General features: G+C 40.2%; 1 long non-coding RNA gene across 1 annotated transcript in view; it reads right to left on the bottom strand.

Moving 5' to 3' along the window:
* Positions 1-2,005: 2,005 nt before the first annotated feature.
* The window catches only part of LOC139185770 (uncharacterized), a 595,360-nt gene continuing 591,043 nt past the window's right edge, over positions 2,006-6,322 (bottom strand). Inside the window, exon 8 of the long non-coding RNA XR_011569255.1 lies at positions 2,006-4,219. This is a non-coding gene — a long non-coding RNA (uncharacterized lncRNA). The remainder of the gene's footprint in view (positions 4,220-6,322) is intronic.

Here is a 6,322-nt window from a genome sequence, read left to right as displayed (position 1 = left end):
ATCTTACAGTCGTTCGGCATTTGAAGCAAATTGGAAAGGTTAGAAAGCTAGATAAGTGGGTGCCTCATGAGCTGACTGGAAATCAAAAAAATTGTTTTGAAGTGTTGTCTTCTCTTATTCTATGCAACAACAATGAATCATTTCATGATCAGATTGTGACATGGGACGAAAAGTGGATTTTATACAACAACCAGTGATGACCAGCTCAGTGGTTGGACTGAGAAGAAGCCCCAAGGCACTTCCCAAAGCCAAATGTGCACCAAAAAAGTCATGGTCACTGGTGGTCTGCTGCCCATCTGATCCACTACAGCTTTCTGAATCCCAGTGAAACCATTACATCTGAGAAGTATGCTCAGCAAATTGATGAGATGCCCCCCATATTGCAATGCCTGCAGCTGGTATTGGTCAACAGAAAGGGCCCAGTTCTACCCCACGACAATGCCCGACCAAAAGTTGAATGATTTGGGCTACAAAATGTTTCCTCATCCACCATATTCACCTGACCTTTTGCCAACCAACTACCACTTCTTCAAGTATCTTGACAACTTCTTGTATGGAAAACTTTTCCACAACCAGCAAGAGGCAGAAATGCTTTCCAAGAGTTCACTGAGTTCCCAAAGCATGGATTTTTATGCTATAGAAAAAAAAATTATTTCTTGTTGGCAAAATGTGTTGATTGTAATTGTTCCTATTTGATTAATAAAGATGGGGTCGCGAAGAGTCAGACACGACTGAGCGACTTCACTTTCACTTTTCACTTTCATGCATTGGAGAAGGAAATGGCAACTCACTCCACTGTTCTTGCCTGGAGAATCCCAGGGACCAGGGAGCCTGGTGGGCTGCCGTCTATGGGGTCGCACAGAGTCGGACATGACTGAAGTGACTTAGCAGCAGCAGCAGCAGCAGCAGTGTCGAGCCTAGTTATAATGATTTAAAATTCATGTCTGAAGCTGCAATTACATTGTTCAGTTCAGTTAAGTCACTCAGTCATGTCCAACTCTTTGCAACCCCATGGACTGCAGCACGCCAGGCTTCCCTGTCAATCACCAACTCCCAGAGCTTACTCAAACTCATGTCCATTGCTTCAGTGATGCCACCCAATCATCTCCTCCTATGCCATCCCCTTCTCCTCCTGCCTTCAATCTTTCTCAGCATCAGGGTCTTTTCCAATGAGTTGGTTCTTCACCTCAGGTGGCCAAAGTATTGGAGTTTCAGCTTCAGCATCAGTCTTTCCAATGAATATTCAGGACTGATTTCCTTTTAGGATGGACTGGTTGGATCTCCTTGCTGTCCAAGGGACTCTCAAGAGTCTTCTCCAACACCACAGTTCAAAAGCATCAGTTCTTCCACACTCAGCTTTCTTTATCGTCCAATTCTCATATCCTTACCTGATTACTAGAAAAGTGTGTGCATGGGACCTTTTGAAGGAGATGGCCATTATTTTCGTTACCTCCACCACAGTTTGGCCTCGGGTCAAGCAACAGGAGGGGAACACCGTCTTGCCAATCAATAGAAATTACGTTTGTACCAACCTAATAATATAGAAAGTTGCTCAGTCATGTCTGACTCCTGTGAACTATACAGTCCATGGAATTCTCTAGGCCAGGATACTGGAGTGAGTAGCCTTTCTCTTCTCCAGGGGATCTTCCCAACCCAGGGACTGAACCCAGGTATCCCGCACTGTAGGCAGATTCTTTACCAGCTGAGCCATAATCACCAATGCGCTGGACATGAGTTTGAGTAGGTTCCAGGGGTTGGTGATGGACAGGGAAGCCTGGCGTGCTGCAGTCCATAGGGTCACAAAGAGTCGGACACAACTGAGTGACTGAAATGAACTGAATAATATAGAGAAAACTCTTAGGACTTTCCTAAAGTCATTCGTTTGAATACCATACTGAAACAAAATACCGTAGGTCAGGCAGAAGAAAACCTGAGAGTCTATTGCCACTATTTTATTATTTGTTTATTCAAACACATCTCATTTAAAAAAATTAATCATTTAAAGCAGTGATCTTGCAATATATCTTCTTTGTTCAGTGTGAGAGGAACCAAGCAGAGCTACTTTCAAATCAAATGGGGACAATTCTTTTTTACTTTTCCCAGGACTTTTATGTCCCCAGAGTAAACTGTTAATAGATACAGAATGTTTCTATTGATTAATTCATGTGCCAGCTATGACATGATTCACAGAAGGCAGAAGAAATGCCAGTGCTTTCATGACACAAGAATACATTATCAAGAATACTATCTATGGGTCTCTTACAACTGGTAGGCAATTTTTATAGGAAAAAAAAAGAGAAGCCTTTACACTCAAAGTGGTACTAATGGATAACTTTGGAGAGCTGTAATTGACATATTCATAACTCATTTTCCTGTTAATTAGGCTAGATCTTATTTAGTAATCTTTTATTATCTGAGAAACTGGGTGAAGATTTGTTTCAACTAAAGAATGAACTGAAGTACAAATGATTTTAAGTTGGGACAAGAAAATCTCTTAGGTGGGATCAGGTATCATAAATATTTTGGCTAAGTTGATACACATGAACAAATGGTAAACTGAAGTAAACTAGCCTTAAAAGTCAAGAAAATAAAAAGCAAGATGTCTTAACTTCTATTAGAGCAATGTTAATGGTGTGTTTAATTTTGTTGGTACATTTGTTTTGTATTTTATTTGACTCCTTTATTGGGATAATTGCCTTGATTCACCACATTACATGCTTAGACATATAATTACTTAATCAGCTTACATTGAGCACCTACTCTGTGTCAGATTTGGAATTATACACGTAAGGATCCTACATAACTTCAAGATCTGCAAAGGTGCCAAACAATTAAATTTTCACAAGACAGCAAGTATTTCTAAAAAGATTCAACAGTCACAGCACTTACAAAGTTTCTAAAATGTTGAAAATTAAACTCTTCATTTATTTTACCTCTTTATTTTATATTGGAGTGTATATTGGAGTGGTGAGAGTTTCAGGTCTACAGCAAAGTGATTCAGTAATATACATACATGGATCTATTATTTTTCAAATTCTTTTCCCATTCATACTATATAATATAGATCAGAGCTACCTGTGCTATATGGTGAAAGTGAAAGTCGCTCAGTCCTGTCTGACTCTCTGTGAATCCATGGACTATACAGTCTATGGAATTCTCCAGGCCAGAATACCAGACTGGGTAGCCTTTCCCTTCTCCAGGGGATCTTCTCAATCCAGGTTGAATGCAGGTCTCCCACATTGCAGGCAGATTCTTTACCAGCTGAGCCATAAGGGAAGCCCAAGAATACTAGAGAAGGAAATGGCAACCCACTCCGGTGTTCTTGCCTGGAGAATCCCAGGGATGGGTGAGCCTGGCGGGCTGCCGTCTATGGGGTCGCACAGAGTCGGACACGACTGAAGCGACTTAGCAGCAGCAGCAGCAAGAATACTGGAGTGGGTAGCCTATCCTTTCTCCAGGGGATCTTCCCGACCCAGGAATCAAACCAGTTCTCCTGCACTGCAGGCAGATGCTTTCCCAACTGAGCTATTAGGGAAGCCAGTAGGTCCTTGTTGATTATCCACTTTTATTATAGCAGTGTATACATACTGAGTGAAGTAAGTCAGACAATGAGAAAAACCTTATGATAGCACTTACATGCAGAACCTAAAAAGAAATGATACAAATGAACTGGTTTACAAAACAGAAACAAATTTACAGATTTTAGAGAACAAAACTTATGGCCACCAGGAGGGAAGAAAGGGAGGAAGCAGGAGTTAGGGTGCTTGGGATTGAGATGTACACACTGAAAATGAAACCGTCTCCTGGCACAATTAGCCTTGTGCCAAAATGCATTAGAAAGTGTGGTTTACTGGGTCAGGTTTTTATCCACCTGGAAACTTTGTGAACCATTTCAAAACAGCGAGCATGCTCCTTAGTAAGTGCTTTGTCCTTCTGTGTCTACAAATTTCTGATGTGGACTCCATGATGAAGGCCTTATCACAGTCTCCTTCCTGGGTATCCAGAGCTTGGCACAGAGGACCACAAGAAACTTCCTCACCTTCTGAGAGCTTGGGGGCCATGTAGGTTTCTTCCAAATTCTTTTTTTCCTCAGCACAGAGAGGAGTGAGCATGCTAGGAATAAACCCAGCAGATACAGCAGATCATCAGTGGGTGAGGAGAGATGCATACTTCATCCAGGATATCATTCCATTTTTGCTTTGTCCTTGTAAGAGAAATGCTGTGTGACAAAGAATAAAGGAACACCAATCTCTGATCACTAACAACAGATATAGAATCACCTAGTAGCCTTTAAACCTCACGGTTTCTCCATATTTTCCTCCTATTTTTTTTGACTGTCTTTTCTTTGGACATCATCTGTAGTAAAGTATAATAAGAAATCTATTCCAGGAGTTTATCAGTTTAAAAGGGAAAAAAAGTAGTAAAAGAAAAAAACGCAGGCCTGGAGAGGGGGCACTGCTCGGCATCAGGTCACTAAGTGTATTCATTATTTGTTCCCATTACCATGTTATGTCTTAATTACTCTGGTTTGGCTTCCCACCCGGGGTCACTATGTCACAGCTGGTTTTCTGCCCATCCCTAATTAATAAAGCCTCATTTAGTATCCAAGTTTATTGCAATGAACTTCTGCTGAGGGATACAGCAGAAATAAAGAAACAAAAAACAAACCAGAAATTAGCAGAGCTGCTCTAACAGTAACCTCCACCATAAAGAGCCTTGGTTCAGGCCTTCTCTGGATTTCTTTTAACCTGGAAAGAACATCCATTTGATCTGGTTTAGAATTTCTGACACAATTTGTCAGCAGTCAGATTTCGCTCACAGGAAGAAAAGTGACCAAGGTTCCTAAATGCTCTACATCATTTGGGATTTCTTAAAAATGGTTCTTCAGTCATGCTTCTAGCATTTATATTCATATTATTTTGCAAAACACAAAGAAAAACCTAATTCTTTCAAATGGCAATATAAAAAAGTAACATGCATTCATCAAATGATCTTACTTTATGTGTCATTACTTCTTTTAGTATTTTGGCACAATAAATAAAGACAAATTATGTGAGAATCTTTTCTAATTTGTTAAATATAACCACAGCCAAGAAAATTTTACAAATTTAAAATACTCAACTTCAAAAATCCCAGTACTACTATGTATAATTCCCCATCTCTGTTTGTCTCTCTCTCTCTCTCTCACACACACACACACACACACACACACACATGAACACACACACACACTACCAATTCTATTTATTAGAAACCACACAGCTCTTGAACAGATAGCTCATCTGCATTTTATCAGGTGTCTGTATAATTAAAGCTTATTGTAAAGTGAGATATTATTGGTATATTTTATTACTTGTCTATGAGAGGCTGAACAAAGTAAGAGGCATAAATGAATTCAGTTTTACAGTACTTTGTTTTAAACAAATGTCACTACCTACACACACATACCTAATTATCAGTTCTTACACATTCTGCCAAATATCAAACCTATAGTTCATAAGCCACACACACGACAGGCAGTAAATATCGTCCCCCTAATTTAAAATTTTATTGCAAAATACCCTCTGCACTATGTTAACCTCCACTAAATCACACTCCACACTCAGCTTTACTGGTGTTTACCTACTTCTGATTCAAAAAGGAAAACAGTACTAACTCCTATTTCTAGAAATCTACAGTAATAAAATTTTTTTAAGAGAATGACTACATGTAAGGAAAGGATTCAAAACAATGGCACAAGAGAGTTGACTTCAACTGTATCAAGGGAAAACAGATTAAGCCAAGACACTGTTTTTAGTGTGGTTTGCGAAGTTTCAGAATCTTGAACGTCAGGGTTGCTGTGCATATTTTTGTACATTTCAAAGGCTCCCATAAGCAGCCAAGTAAAAATTAACATAAAGATGAAGACTCTCGCAGATGAACTGGGCTGTTGGTTTGAATGCATGTGGGCTATTGAGACGCTATGGACAGTTTTTCTATTCAAACACACATAAGTGAAGGCCAGTTCACTCTTTTCACAATGGGGAAATTCACTCCAGGGAGGACTCCTAAGAAGAGAGGTCGCCTGTGGGGCCTCCTTCTCTCCCATCTACAGGCAACTGCTTTGCTTCAACCTAAAGGAACAACTTCTCAGAGCTCAGCCCCAACAGAGGGTCCATTCCACTTAACCCACGATTCTTCACAGGTGCTTTGTTGTCTTCTGGCAGATAGCATTTATTATCATGGCAGACAATGGGATGTGGCGAAGATGACGTGGCGGTCATGTTCCATTTGCCAGCATGAATTATCTCCCCATCCTGTCTTCTGTCCTGGTGGGCTCTGA

The sequence above is a fragment of the Bos indicus genome, chromosome 11 (assembly GCF_029378745.1).
Source record: "Bos indicus isolate NIAB-ARS_2022 breed Sahiwal x Tharparkar chromosome 11, NIAB-ARS_B.indTharparkar_mat_pri_1.0, whole genome shotgun sequence".
Lineage (NCBI taxonomy): Eukaryota > Metazoa > Chordata > Mammalia > Artiodactyla > Bovidae > Bos > Bos indicus.
This window is presented reverse-complemented; position numbering and strand designations above follow the sequence as displayed.